The sequence below is a fragment of the Plectropomus leopardus genome, chromosome 24, assembly GCF_026936395.1.
Source record: "Plectropomus leopardus strain MGB_pleo_1.0 chromosome 24, ASM2693639v1, whole genome shotgun sequence".
NCBI lineage: Eukaryota > Metazoa > Chordata > Actinopteri > Perciformes > Serranidae > Plectropomus > Plectropomus leopardus.
In genome coordinates, this window is record NC_142199.1 from 1,105,552 (window position 1) to 1,121,502 (window position 15,951).

The 15,951-nt window shown below is 41.6% G+C and overlaps 1 long non-coding RNA gene across 1 annotated transcript in view; it reads right to left on the bottom strand.

Annotated features, from left to right (window-relative positions):
• LOC148185452 (uncharacterized) overlaps positions 1–15,951 on the bottom strand; it is a 158,927-nt gene that overhangs the window by 40,090 nt on the left and 102,886 nt on the right. Inside the window, exon 8 of the long non-coding RNA XR_015775915.1 lies at positions 6,153–6,209. This is a non-coding gene — a long non-coding RNA (uncharacterized LOC148185452). The remainder of the gene's footprint in view (positions 1–6,152; positions 6,210–15,951) is intronic.

The window sequence follows — 15,951 nt, forward strand, 5'->3', positions numbered from 1 at the left end:
ACGAATGTAACGTTTCTCACAAAACAACCGCAGTTTGTACGTAACATAGAACACCGTTCCTGCACGATATGCCTTCAAGATGCAGCATAGACTTTCTATAGTCGAAGAACAAATGCATCAGAAAGTCTCAAAGATTCAAACTAAACTAAATGTTTTCGGATAAACCTTTCCAAAGTCCGGAGATGTTGTAAATAAAACTACAATATTCTGCTTGAGAGTGTGCAGGATTTTTATGTTTTTCCACAGAAAAAAATCTGGCTGTAGCCAAAATTTTAGTGCTATGTAGCTGAAAATATCGTGCTGCCAGGACTGGTCCGCTGACCACCTGTCTGCGCAGGTTTTGCCAAACGCTGATCGGCGTTACGAGCGGACAGCGGCTGAGTTTTATTCCGTCTACCGTACGATAAAACTCCAGAGAGCTGAAATCATCCAAAACTGTGGGAGCGTCTGTCCAAAAAATGATTTACTGTCCAAGGAAAACATGACACGCAGAGCCAGACAGAGTCCAGTCCACAGAGACCTGCTCGGTCCAACTGTGCCCCCCCCCCCAGCTCCTCGGACCGAGCCGTCCTAACCACGGCAACTGGGAAGCATGCATAGCTAACGGCTGCGGGATTGTGTGCGGGCTTTTGTGCGTTCTGGACTTCTTTGGCATCGATCTATCCATTTGTCTTTCTGTTTTTTTGTTTTTTCTGTTTCGGCTGGACAAAGCTGACACGCATAATATGAAATGTATTCCCAGGCCGGGCCAGTTAAAATTCATTTTAAAGTGTTTACGCGGGCAAAACAAAAGGGCGGCGGTCACGGCTGTTATCTGCTGATTTATGGCGGCGGAGCTGGCAGCCATGCAGCGGGTCGGTTGGGGCGGAGGGGGTGGAGGAGATGCACTTAAAAATCACTTCTTTCACCGTTACTCCTTTGGCCCTCGCCGCCGGCACAAAAGGATGAAAAAGTCCTGGCAGCGAGCGCTCCTTTCACTCATCATTGTGTTCGCAAAATGAGCCAATTTCCATAAGCGATTGGGAGGACAATGTCTTAAACAGGCGTGCATGCAGAGTGACAATGACAGAAGACAAAAGACTGTCCAGGACTGTCTCGGTGTGGGCAGTCCCTCTGATACAGTACGCACGCTTCTCATCTCCAAAGCGGGCAGAAAAACTCAACATAACGCTCGCTGTAATGTCACAAAAACTGACTCGTAGTGCAAAACTACACGTCACACAGTTCAAGGTGACTGAAGTCAAAGGAGACGCCTGAAATATTAATGTGTTGACTGTAAGCAAAATACACTTTGGGCTTCTTTCTGTGACAGATTTGACTATTTCTGGTGTTCTTAACCAAGCAAAATTAATTTCTATAAACATGGGAAATTGTAATGAGCAACCTGACAAGAAATGGAAGAAAGAAGTGTATTTAAAAAAATATTTAAAAAATAAATAGAATTTTTAAAAAGTCGAGGAAAATGTTTTTCCTTTAGAATTATATTTCAATAATCCCCATAATCTATGTATAATGTAATAATCAGTGTATTCATTTTATGTGAAACACACTTTATTTAGAAAATTATTAAAAAAAAATAATTTTCTGTGACAGATTTAACTATTCCTGGTGTTCTTAACCAAGCAAATAAATTTAAAAAAACATGGGAAAATGTAAAACTTCACATGCTTTTTTCAGGTAAGTTTTGTTATACTTTCTGAAAAAGAAATTCTTATGTAATTTTCTTGTACTTTATTAATTTACTATTTATTTATTTACTTACTTAATTATTTTCTTCAGGCAATTTTCTTGCACTTTAAAAAAAAAATTTCTTGTACTCTTATAAAAATTATATTCCTCAGTTGATTTTCTTGTAACTTTTTACTTATTTCTTGCTCATTTCTGGGTCATTTCCTCCTGGTTCCTCATGATCGGACAGCAGCCATCACAGAGGTCACAGTGACTTCAACATAAATATTCGTAGATTTGGAGAAATTTTTGGAAAGAATAATGTCAAATTTCCCGGAAGGACGCCGTCTTACTAGTCGCTAAGTCTATTTTGATGTGCAGCGAAGCAGCGGCTGCAAACACGAGCGAGCCACAACACACGCCGACGCTTCCCAGACTCCTCACCGCCGCAGCCGCCACCGCCGCATCCACCTCAAGGCCGTGATGTCAGAGAGGAGGAGGCTATCTGAGGACACTAACGAGCTCCACTCCGCTCGTGCTTTGAGTCGACGACAATGAGGATCAACATGGGAACCAGAGCGGCATTCAGCGGATCCATGCAGGCTCCGCGCTCCCTCATGGCACATTCATGGGGCATTAATGCACACACACACACATGCACACCATACACTGTGGTGCCCCCTCCCTCTCTGGGGCATACAAAACACACACACACACACACACACACACACACACACACACACACACACACACACACAGAGAGGAGGGAGTAAGAGCTTTGAGGGGAGCGGAGGATGTCACCGACCCCCCGCTGTGCTTCACACTGCAATTCAGTGATGCTGCGAGATGGGACATCGCATGACTGGGAGCACAATAATGTGTGTGTGCATGCATGTATCTGTGTTAGAGTGTGTGTGTGTGTGTGTGTGTGTGTGTGTATGTGAGCTCTTTCTTTTAATGTACTCCTAAACACACACACACACACACACACACACACACACACACACACACACACACGTCATTGGAGTGGCACCCTGCTGCGTTCCTATCAGCGTCAGCAGTGAATCGGCGCGCTCAAGCAGCAGTAAAGCCCCCAAAATCTCACTCCACTGACCCTGTGCGGACAATAAACTGCATCTAATTACTGGCGCATGCACTCGCAGCACTCCCGGCGCGGCGCTCCCTGGCACTGGCCACGGATATTCACAAAAAGCAGAGGCCGAGCGCAGGCCAACTCCTCTTAGAGATATAACGTTTTTTGACAGCTTAAGCCTTTTCGGGTGATGTGCGGCACGCCGCACAAAAGGCCGCACGACTCGAGTAATTTCGGTCTGTGCGGACACGAGGCCAAGTGCAACATGTTGGAACGTCCTCGGCAGCCTTCAGGGACCGAGACTCGTCCCAGCTGGTCTGCTGCCACCACCTAAAGGACTATTCTGGGTTCAAGCAGCTCGGGTTTTTATCTTCGAAAGTTTAGCCTTTCAGTTATAATATCACAATTCAGGCTTGACAGTCTTATTTTGGAGCAAATCCATCTCAAAACCTGCAAACCATCAATATGTTTGGTTGTACATTAAACTGTCGCAGATAAGTTGAAACTTAAATTCTCAACAATGCTGTGGTGAAGGTGCACTTATATTTAGGCATAAAAAACACTGGTTACGGTTAAGAAAAGGTCTAGGCTTGGCTAAAATGCCCATTATTGATTGCACAAAAGTTGCTGGAAAGGTAGCAATGTTTCACCGGTTTAGTGCCACAAACATCAGCAAAAACGTCACACTGGGTCGCCAGAATCGCCAGTGTTTAATGACATAAGAGGTGCTGGAGAAGCAGAATTGTGCCATTTAAAACAGCCAGGTTCTTTGCCACAAACATTGATAAACATCGACAAACATTGTTTTTGCCAAAAACACCTGCGTTTGGTGAGTAAAGAGCCGCTGGAAAACAGTGATGTGTTGGTAAAAACACAGGCTCGTAGAAACTTCACATTTCACAAAGGGTGACCACGTTTGGAGGCTTAAAAGCTGCTGGAAAAGCAACAATGTTTTGGTAAAAAAGCCGTGACGTATCGATGAAAAACAAAGTTTCGATGTTCGGATTGCCACAAACATTGGCAGAAAATATTAAGTTTTATGACCACCTTACAACAAACAATCGAGATCGCAGGAGCCTCATTTCTTTCCACCAAATGCATAAATAAAAACATCCGAAGCGTTTCAGTGATGAAGACGTTCGTGCAGCATCAAAGTGCAGCGCACGTCTGTGTTTCTCAGGTTCTCACTCGGAAAAAACATGAATAACTTCTGCCTGACAGGAGCTCTTCAAAGCGTCAGAAAGCGTCTGCAGCAGCTCACGGTCGCACTCGCAGCTCCTTTATGCAGGAAGCGTTGGCGGGGACGGAGGGCCTCGCCGGCTGACAGCCAGCTTTTATTAATGACAGGTCCCCCAGCCCGCTGTGAATAGGTGGGCCGGACAGACAATGGCTGCGGCGGGGACGTTGGAGGCGCGGGCCCGGCGCGCTGACAGGTGCTGCAGAGAGTCGCTGCCTCGCTGCCCTCGCAGGTGTGCAGACTTCAGGGCTGACAGGACACCTGCGACGGCCGTCCCTTCACGCTCATGATTTCGCTGTATCGCTTTTCATACGCCGCCATGATAACAGATACAGACGGCGCTCGGCTGACAGCACCGCCACGCTCCACCTGTCCACCTCACAACACCAGAGTCAGCACCACAGTCCAGGATGAAGCCTGATATGTTCCCGCTTATTCCGACAGTATATTTCCCCGAAAGGACCCGACACACTGCTGCTCTTTAACACTATCAACTAACAGTGCTTCAAACTTAGTAAGTATTTCAGCAAAGAAGACGTACGTCCATCACATTCTTGCAAGTGTAAAATCACCAGAACAATTTGAGGGAGTTTCTTCAAATTTGACACAAACGTACACTTGGACCAAAAAGATGAATGGATTAGATGATGAAGGTCAAAGCCAAAAAGGTCAAGGTCACTTTCTCATTTTTGTGAACACAATATTGCAAGTATTCATTGAAGGAATTTCTTCAGCTTTGGCACAAACATCCACTTAGTGTTTTTGTGTCTTTTTATGGTAGTGATGTGTCTATTTGTAGTTTTGTTTTGTGTCCCTTTGTTGTCGTTTTCTGTGTCTTTGTTGTTTTTTGTCTATTTATGGTTGTTTTGTGTTACTCTGTGTTTGTTTTGTGACTTTTTAAGGTAATTTTGTGTCTCTTTGTGGTTGTTTTTTCTCTCTGTGGTTGTTTTAAGTGTCTTTGTGGTTGTTTTTTTCTCTCTGTGGTTGTTTTAAGTGTCTTTGTGGTTGTTTTTTTCTCTCTGTGGTTGTTTTAAGTGTCTTTGTGGTTGTTTTTTTCTCTCTGTGGTTATTTTGTTTTTCTATTTTTTTTGTCTATTTATGGTTGTTTTGTGTTTATTTATGGATGACTTGTGTATCTTTGTAGTTTTTTTTTCATTTTTTCGTACTTATTTTAAGTCTCTGCAGTTCTTTAATTTGAATGACATTTTACAGGTGAAGGCCCCTGACACTTTGGGCCCCTGGGCCTTTGCATGCTTTCTACATTTGCACCTGACAGTTCCTGGGTCCTGATGCCTGTGCGAGTTGCACTGTTAGATTGGGATAAATCACTTTAAATCTGAATATTTGTCATTTCTTGAACCCAGGAATGTTCCCTAGAAGAGGCGATTGTACAAAACACTAAAATGTGCTTTAAAATTGCACCGTTTTTTAAACGTGCAGATGTTTTATTGTGGACTGAAGCTCTATTTGGTGGCAAGTTTTTAGGGGAAACCCTGTAAAATGAGGTATCAGAAGCAGCGTGGCTGGCGTTCCTCGAACTGATAATGAAATAATTGGCTGTAAAACGTTGGGAGGGAGGGGGACGCAGGGGGGTCGGGGAGGTCTTATCGCTGCAGAGCTAACACCCGAGCACAATTAGTCTATTAAAGCAGCGATGAGGAGAAAATAATCATGTGCTTTTGTTTCGCTAAACCTTTTTAGTAAATATGTATGAAGTGACCTGGAAAAACGCACAATGGCAACTTTTGCCTCTTAAGTCGGCAGCAGGAACAATGCTGCTATTCAGGGACGGAGATGTCGTCATCGTGTTATTATCAACAACCTGCCTCATCACCGCTCATTAGGCACACACACACACAACACACACACGCACACACAACACAAACAACACACACAACACACGCCATTCACATGGTTCCCAGCAGCACGCAGACGCCACAGAGCTCACACTCAACCAGCACAGACTTTAAAAAACAAATCTTCAAATGTTTTCATCTGAATCACCGACATCAGCGAACCACAGGAGCGGATGTTTGCACGTTAATGAAGTGACTCAGTCTTTGTTGTGTCTTAATTTGGGCACTTTCATCAGCACACTTTCATTTTCAGCAGAGTCACACTGTCTGTAATCAAAAAACGCTGTTGTGCACTTACCGGAAATGATGGTTACAACATTCGACCGCTTCTTCTTTTTTTTTTTCAATTAGAGCTCTGTAGGGAAAAAAGAGAGCAAAAAGGTGTTGGTGAGTTTCATGTATTTATTCATTCATTTTGTGATTTTTAAAAACTTGTCGGCATCATTTTTTTTCCCTTTTTGGGAGACTTCATTTCTCTTTCATTTTTTGGTGATTTTTTCCCGAATTTTTGTTGTGATTTATAAAAAACTTTTGGCGTGTTTTTTTCTTTTAAATTTTTGATGATTTTTTTTCTTTAAAATCTTTTGGTGATTTTTTCCCTTTAAAATTGTTAGTGATTTAAAAAACATGAAGGTTTTGTGAAATTATTTTCTCCTTTTAGTGTCCGTAAGGTGCCAGAGTGCATCAAACAGCATCAAGACAGAGCCCCCACACCCCCGACAGAGGACAGCTGAGACACTAATGTCATTTTTTGTGTTTTATTGTTGTTTTCTGTCTCTTTTTGTCATTTTTTGTGTCTTTCTGTGGTTGTTTTTGTCTTTTTCTGGTTGTTTTTATGTCTTTTTGCCATTTTTGTGTTTTGTGGTTGTTTTGTGTCTTTTTGTGGTTGTTTTTGTGTCTTTTTTGTGATTTTTTGTGTTTTGTTGTTGTTTTGTGTCTTTTTTGTGATTTTTTGTGTTTTGTTGTTGTTCTGTGTCTTTTTGTGGTTGTTTTGTGTCTTTTTGTGGTTGTTTTGTGTGTTTCCAGGTAACTTTGTGTCTCTTTCATTAAATCTGATGTCATGTTGGAGCTTTAAATTGTTGCGTCAGTTTCCACTGAGGCAGTCGTGCAGTAAAGTGCTGCCAGAGGCCCATTAGCAGAGAGAATACAGGACATGAGCTTATGTTACAGAACAATGGAAACAAACAAACACGACACTGAGTTTGCGTGTTGGCCCGGGTGCACAAATGAATTGTGGGAAACTGGGCAGACAAAGTCAAATTCCAGCGAGCCGGGGAGTTTGAATTATCATAATTGGAGGCCACGGCGGTGGGTGGGTGGGTGGGAGAAAGTTTGGCAGCCGGTTCAAAATGTGATATTATGAAGCACAAACAATAGACGTATGATTATGCATGACCGTCCTCGCGGCCCGCTGACGAGCCAGGAGGACACCAGGAAGAGCCCGGATCTGGCATCGCTTTCCTCTTCTTTGTTGTCACTTTTCTTTTTGAAGGAACGAGGAGAGACAGACGGGTCTCCACTCCCCCTCTGTTTCCTAACGACGGAGCGCCTCTGCAACCGCGAAACCACCGCGTTTGATCCGGCCTCAAAGGTTACGGAGGAAATATCGGAGAGCGATTGCAAATTTGTCATCAGATTCTTTGTTGTCAGAGAGAAACCCCCAAAAATGTTTGGATCATCTGACTGTAATTATCATCTCTGCACAGCGGGGGCGTCTCTCGGATCTGAGGACGCTGGGGGATCCTCCTTCCTCTGGCATCTTATTTACCCCGAAAAACTTTATTTTCAACAATAACTCTGAATACTGATGTTAGAAATATCAGCCACGGTTAGTGTTTAGAGCTGAGTGAAGACAGAAAACTTCAACACCGCGATCATTAAACATGAACTGGCTACAGCTGAATTAAAGTGGTCTATTTGGCTTAGTGAGGGGCAAACAACTTTAAAAGCTTTCTATTTATTTTACTGCTGATTCTTAATGTTTTCTTAAAAAACATGTTTGTCTTTTACTTTTTTTTGTGATTTTTAGTATTTCTCATCTTTTTTCTTTATTTTATATGATCTGATATGATGAATTTTTGGCGATTTTAAAATATGATTGATAATAAATACCCCTGAAACATCCTTAGTGATTTTTGGGGTGGGCCGGTGGGGACCTTAAACAAAAACATAATCACATAAAACACTGGGTGCTGAAGCCTCGGACGCTCAGACCTAAAGACCACAAACTGTGACGGTCAGGAGCACACGACGGTGGGATGTGAGTGACCAAAACACATCTCCCACTCTGGTGTGTTTTTATTTTTTTTAGGGCAGGATCACACGAACACATGTTCAAGCTGGGAGGAAACCAGGGGATTTGAGGAACCATCTGTTAACCAAAGCCTTTGGGAAGCACACTAAGATGATCTGAGGATATTGTTCTCCCCAGGTGGGACTGGCAGGGGCTCTGCGGGCCCCTCGGCGTCCGTCCGAGCAGAAAAGGGAGGGAAACGGGGAGCTTAAGGAGCGCCGTAATCTCATTTTCATTCATAACGCTCGGGCATTTCAGGTTAGAGAAAAAAACAGCATCACATGTGTGGCGTCCAGAGCAGGTCAGAGGGTTTCGGCGCTTTGATATTAAGCACAATAAAAAGGATTATCGAAATGTTTAAGCACTGCACACGACCCACCGGGACATCGCTCACAGGTCAGCGGAGAGAAAAGAGGAGGAAGGAGGCAACGGCGCATAAAAAACATCCAGCGTCTTCATCAGCTGCAGGTCGGCCTCCCTGCAGCTTACAGCTAATGCTTTGCACAACGTCAAGGTGTGAGATCACGAAGTGAGAGCAGAGACTTTGGCCCACGGAGGAGATTTCCTCCCAGCTTAATGCTGTTTGTTTGCTCTGTTTACTACGGCGCTGAATTAGAGCCGCTGTAAAGTTAAAAAAAAAAAAAATCAGGGATGTGGATGGGAGTAATGATCCAAGAAAAACCGAGAACATCCCGGATTAAAGTGAGGATATAGAGACATAAACGTGCAACAAAATGTTGGAAAATTCATCTTTTAAGTACCAAATGTGGGTGTTTTGTAGCGACCTGTCACTGTACTATGACTTTAATTATTTATTTTAAGTATTTTAAGCGAACACATTATCTTTTTTTCTGATCAGAATTAAGTGGTTTTTGTGCCTAAACCTGAAAGGCCAGTTTCCAAAATATCTGCCACATAATGAAGTGCGATTTTTCTGAGTTTTTCTTCTCTTAAATTTGTGACTTTATAATCTTAAAGAGTATTTGAGTCTGACTCGTAAATTTGCGTTGTTTTTACTGTAAGTTCACCGGTTATGTCTCGGAGAATACCCGTTTTTGTTTCTTTTAAAGGTATGACTCCAATCTCGGAGATTCTCGGAGTTTGGACTGAGCCCCGGCAGATAAAGTGTCGGAGGGTCCAGTTCTCTACAGAGAGTCCGCTTCAGGCTCCTCGTAGATGCAATAACGTCCCCGGGAATAAAAGTCTGCAGGAAGTCCAGATATTTGGATTCAGCAGGCGACGACAGGGAGACTTTTCAGATCGGAGGACGTTTCTTAGATTAAATGACATTTCTAGGATTTTAGGATATTTTTAGGATTTTAGGACATCTCTACAATTTTACAACATCTCTCTGAAGCGTGATTCGGCCCTCGGGCCCTCAGCTGAATATGACTTGATTGGGAATCAAACCTGCGAGCTGCAGATTGGCGTCGGTGTGAACAGGGCGGCGCGCTGGTTAAAGACCTCCTCAACAGCAGCTTATGGATTAGTTAGAGTCTGCAATAATTACCACAACAAACAGCTCCTGTCAGCCTGCTCCTCCTCTGCTCCTCCTCGCCCGACTCCCCTAACCTGTAATTAAGAGTTTGCTCTGTTCCTACTCCTCTTCCTGCTCCTCCTCCTCTCTTTAAATCTCCTGAAACATTTGGACCAGCCCATCACTGTGACGGCTGTACACCTCCCTCAAACGGACTCCTCCGTTAACCACTCCTCCTCCTTTTCTTCATCAACCCCTCTCCTCCTTTTCTCTTTAAGTTTCTCCTAATCATATTCTTCAACCTTACTTCTCCTTTATTTAACACCTCCTCTCCTCCTTCTTTAACGGTTGTCCTCCTTCTTTTCATCTTATTCTTTAACTTTTCTCCTCTCCTTCTTTAACCTCTTTCCTGCTCCTTCTTCTTCAATGCATCTCCTCCTTATCCACATCTTTAACTTTTCTCCTCTCATTTTCTTCATCAGCCCTTCTCCTCCTCTTCTCTTTCTTCTTTAACTTTTCTCCTGCTCCTCTTAAACTTCTCTCCTCCTCCTCTCCTTCTTCTTTGACGTCGCTCCTCCTTCTCCTCATCGTCCCTTAACTTTTCTTCTGCTCCTCTTCTCCCTCTCCTTTAACATCTCTCCTCCTTCCCTTCATCTTTTTTAACTTTTCTCCTCCTCTCCTTCCTCTTTAACCCTTTTCCTGCTCCCCTTTAATTACTCTTTTCCTTCTCCTTCATAGAAGAAGGAGAAGAGGAGCAAATCTCTGCTTGTCTCCTTCATACTCACCCTCTCCTCCTTCTTTCCTCTCCTCCTCTCCTCATCTTAATTCACTTCCTGATTCTCCTCCACCTCATTGTATTTAACTCCTCACTCCCTCTTCTACCCTCAACCTCGTCCCTTCTCCATCCTCTTCCTCCTTCCTCCTCCTCCTCCCTTTTTAACCTCTCCTCTTGTCTCCTTCATACTCTCTCCTCCTTTAACCTTTCCTCCTCCTTATTTTAATTAACCCCTTCCTCCCTCCTTTTCTCCTTCAAACCTCTCCTCTCCATCCTCCTCCTCCTCCTCCTCCTCCTCCTCCTCCTCCTCCTCCCTGGGAGGTGATGGGTGGTTTAAGTCTCGGAGAGACAAATGTTGGCGGGGCGAACAGATTGTTGGATGCTTGTTGACCTGTCAAAGCGAGCAGAATTGTGGCGCAGGATTGAAAATCTAAATCTGCATTAGAGGCTTTTGTTGGGCCTGAGGCGACTCACTCTGCACGAAGGGGTCTTTATCACACACACACACACACACACACACACACACACACACACACACACACACACACAGGGAGCACTACACACCCTGCCTATGTTTAAAGCCGACACAAAGTCAATGCAATGTCAATGTCGGCGAGCAGCTCTTTATATAAGTTGTGTTTCAGACAGATTTACGCGCGGCTCATCTCAGTTCAGTTTGGAGCTGAATTCAGTTTTTTTGATTTAATAAAGTTAATATCGTACAGTTTGCAAGCAGTTAAGAGTGTTTCCAACTTATTTACAGTAAAGTTTTTCGCAGAAAAGTAAAATTTCAGGCATCAAATCTGAGTTGAGGACTTATCTGAAAAGTCGTGTTTGAAATTATGAGATAACTTAATTCTGACTTTAAGTTAAGAATTCATTCTTATCATCTAAAAATTTGGAATTTGTCCTCAAATTATGACCTTAATCTAAATTTTGCCTAAAAAATTGGATTTTGACCCCAAATTACACCTTCAATTTAAATTCTGACTAAAAATGTGAACTATGGACACTAATTCTTATTCTTATTATCATTATTATTAATAATTAGAAATTTTATGCTTTGAAACTAAAATTGGTTTCAGTCTATCACTTTTAATTTTATGATTTCAAACCAAAATTGTGATTGAAATCCCAAATTGAAAGAATAATCCATAATTTTGACTACAGTGTTACAGTTTGAACCCAAGATTGGGATTTTAAATCATGAACTGTCCATAAATCCAGAGTGTGAGTTAAATGCAGTTATTTAAACCCCAAATTGTGCAACTTCAACTTCAAAACACCAGTTCAACCCCACATAATGATGCCAATCTTACACTTTCAAACCAAACTTTACTATCTTAAATCCAAAATACAACTTTAAATGTGTGATCTGGTGCAAAAAATATGATTTTAAACAAAAACGATCTCTTAAAGCTTTTGATCTGAATCAATAATTCTGACTTTATTGCAAAACTATGACTTGAATGTTATGATTTATTTTATATAAGCCCAAAATTCTGAATGAAGTCCAAAATAATTCATAGAAATTCACATTTTTTTTAACCTGAAAATGTACTGAAAATTAACTGTAAAATTATGCCATATTATACTGACATTATAACTTTATTGATTTTACTTATACATATATATATATATATGTATATATATATATATATATATATATATATATATACATATATACATATATATACATATATATATATATATACTTTTGGCTTCGTCCCTAAAGCGTGACTTTAATCCAAAATTCCAACTTTAGTCTCTTTATTTGCACCATGATTTTGATATCTGAGATTAATCTTGGCACTCAAGTTTTTAATCTTCCTCTCGTGACTGAAACATTAAAGTGGATCATTTTAACCTCAGAAATGTGACTAATCACAGGCCTAAATAAATCCACGTGTGAGGGTCCTGCAGCAGAGGTACAGACGCTGCGCGTTAAATACAGACGGGGATTTAATCGTGTCTGCATGCATTGTTTGTTTGTTTGTTTGCTTGCGCCGGTTGTTGTCATATGTGAAAGCATAAGGGCGGCTGAATGCGGATAATCCTTCCTGCTGTTAATGCTCTGGCCCAGATTGCTGCACACTCCACCATCTCATAGATCAGATCAGTTTCCCAAACTCTGGCTCCAGACTCAAAACCGGGCTGATAAATCGTTTTGATGCATCGTGATGTAAAGTACAGGAAAAACTACAGGAAAAACTACAGGAAAAACTACAGGAAAAACTGCTGAACGTTTGAGTCTTTGCTAAACTGACTTTCTCACTAATGTAAGCTAACAGATGAGTATTATTAATAAAAGAAGGACAACGATCGATATTATTACCAATATTAAATAGTTATTCAAAATCAAATTTACTGCACTCAGAATACTTTATTATCACCAAATATATACACACTGCAAACCTTTACTAGATTTATTACTACCACAAAAACTACTTTTACTACTTGTAACACAAAAACTACTTTTACTAGCATTACTAACACTAAAACTACTTTTACCACTCATAACACTAAAACTACTTTTACTACTACCACTGCTACTGCGACAGATGCTGCTACTACTACTACTGCAACAACTACTACTACTTCTACTGCTTCTGCTATTACACAATATTACAAAGTACTTACTTCAACTTCTACCATCAAAACTATCACTTTTATCGCTACTACCACTACTACTATTAATACTGCTACTACGAGCACTTCTACTACTACCTAAAAACTACCATGACTGGTACTCTACCATTGTGCCCACTCTGATTTCTACTGCTGATACTAATGTGATTACTACATCCACAGTCCTTAATATAACTGCTACCACCATTACCACCATTAGTACTCCCACGACCTCTAATATGACTAATATTATACTGTTACTACCGCCACCGATACTACCATTGTGACAATTATTACTTCTACTAATAGTCTACCTCATTTTTTTACTCCTTGATACTCATAAACCCATCCTCATCCATCTTTTTGTGTATTTTTGTGACATTTTTAACAATAAAAAGAATGAACAGATACGCACATTGTAGTACTTTGTGAAAAGTACCCGACACTGTGTGTACTGGCCAACAGTACCATCAGGGGCGGGCCGGTGTTACCGCAGTCGTATGGCTGTGGGACACCACCCGGGGGATTAATTAAAGTGAGGCGGTCCCGCTGATCAAATCAGACGCTTCTTACCAGATTAATAGGCACAACATTAAGCCATTAAAATCTTATCACGCAGTAATCATCTATCGAGGAGTCTATCGAGGAATTCAGTCATCCATCAGGACCACATAAGTCCTGATTAGCATTAACGGCCCCCGCGTCCAGTCTGCCCCCACCAAACCCCATGGAGAAAACAATGAATTTAACTGACTTTACTGCTCATTTATATACGTATTTTGTATTCTGTTCATCAGGTTTGTCATTGTGATTAAAAATACTGCAGTATTTAACCCTGAGAGCCCGCTATGATATCACACACACTCGCATCGCTCTGCGCTTTTCAAAAATCAAGCTTTAAAAATATTATACGTTAAGATTATTTTCTACTTTCAAATATTCAATAATTTTGGCAGTAAAAAATGATAAATACTGGAACAAAAAATAAATAAATAGAAAATGAAAGAAAAAAGATTAAAAAAAATAAATAAAATGAATAGTAATATAAATTAAAAAATAAATAAAAAAAGAATCAATAAAATAAAAAAATGTAATAAAAAAAAAAGAGAGAATCTATATTTCTGCATTGTATGTAGACCTGAAGACTGGAGTCCCGTTCCACGTCACTGGTCACAGAGGGGCGGTGGAGGCGGTGGGCGGCTGCCAGAGCCACAAAACACACCTTCCAGTCACTTTTGTGTGATCCGAGATTACTTTCATAGTCGTGAAGAATGCACAAGGAAAATATCTCACTGTACATCTCTGCAGTTCCCTTCCGCTCTCCTCTTAACCTACAGTTCAACTGTGGCCGGCTTTGTCCCGTCTGAAAACCGACGTGAAACACAATTGAAAAGTTGGCAGCGGCGCGGCAGATACATAGTAACTCAATCTGGACTGGCTGCTTTAAACTCTATCTTAGGCAAGGTGGCTTTTGTAAACCGTCAGACAATGGCCCGCTCTGTTGAAGGCACAGAGGTTGATTTTCACCTTTTAAGTGAGGACACCAGATACCCGCCTTTTCACCGTGTTTAGTTTGAGGACAAACTTTCTTTCTCAAGGCCTTTTTGAACATGAGCGCAGGACGAAACACGACACAGGGTCAGCGGCCGCGCTCCAGTCATAGCTCCCAAAATATGTGAATTACTCAAGAATTTCTCAGGCAATATTCCCCTGTGTGTGTGTGTGTGTGTGTGTGTGTGTGTGTGTGTGTGTGTGTGTGTGTGGTTTTTCGAAAGCGGATTAGGACCTTGTGGATGTCAAAGCCTGTAATTTGATCAGTGTAAAAACATGCCGAGCTGTCCGCGAGACGGTTCAGATGTGGGTTCGGGATGCGACTCGTGTGACCGCGAGGCCACGGGATTAAAACGCCGCTTTAAACCACTCGGGCACTTCAAAAGTGTCTGTCTTGAATAATTTCAGCTTTTACTTGGTCTTGTTTCTGACTGTGTGCAGCTGTTTTCCCCGACGAAAAAAGGGAACCCTTAAATTTTGCCCCTTTGAGCTGAACAAGACCTCAAACCACAGGAAGATGTTGAACTTGTCACCAGAATTCAGCACAAATGTTTCACAGCTTTCTCATCGAGTCCCACATTAGTGAGCTTTCTTCAAAATTAAAAAACAACTACAATTATCACGCCAGTCAAGTTTCTCTTGAAAACATGGACGCATCACACACAGGCGTTTTTGAGATAACGTGTTCACGAAATTGCGACAGGCGGGGTCACAGTGACCTTTGACCACCAAATTCTAAAGAGGTTGTCTTGAGGCCGTGTGGGTGTTTTCGCCAAATTTTAGGGAATTTCCTCAAAACCCTCTTGAGATATTCATGAAATGAGATGAACACAGGATCACAAAATCCAAAATCCAATCTGTTCATCTTTGACTCAGATGGGATGTTTGTGCCAAATTTAAAGAAATTCCCATAAGGTATTCTTGAAATATTTCATTCGTGAGAATAAAATGGCCTTAAGGTCACAATGACCTTTGAGAATTTAATTTTCATCAGTTCATCCTTAAGTCCAAGTGGGCTTTTGTGCCAAATTTAAAGAGACATCCTCAATCTATTCATTCATGAGTCCAAGTGGACGTTTGTGCCAAATTTGAAAATATCCCTTCGAGGTATTCCTGAGATATCATGTTCACAATAATTGGACGGACAGACAGCATAAAAACTTTTGAAACACTATTTTAAGGTTTACAGTGGGACACTTTTAGCAGTGAGACCTCTGTGTCTCCTGCTCCGTCCTCTCCTGGGACTCCGACCAAAAAACATAAGTGATGAGACCATAAAAGTCAGGAGATTTCAGACTGCGGCGTCTTCAAAGACCTCCTTAACTTTTCATCAAGCCTTCCCTCTTTCTCTAAATCCTTTACAATAACACACA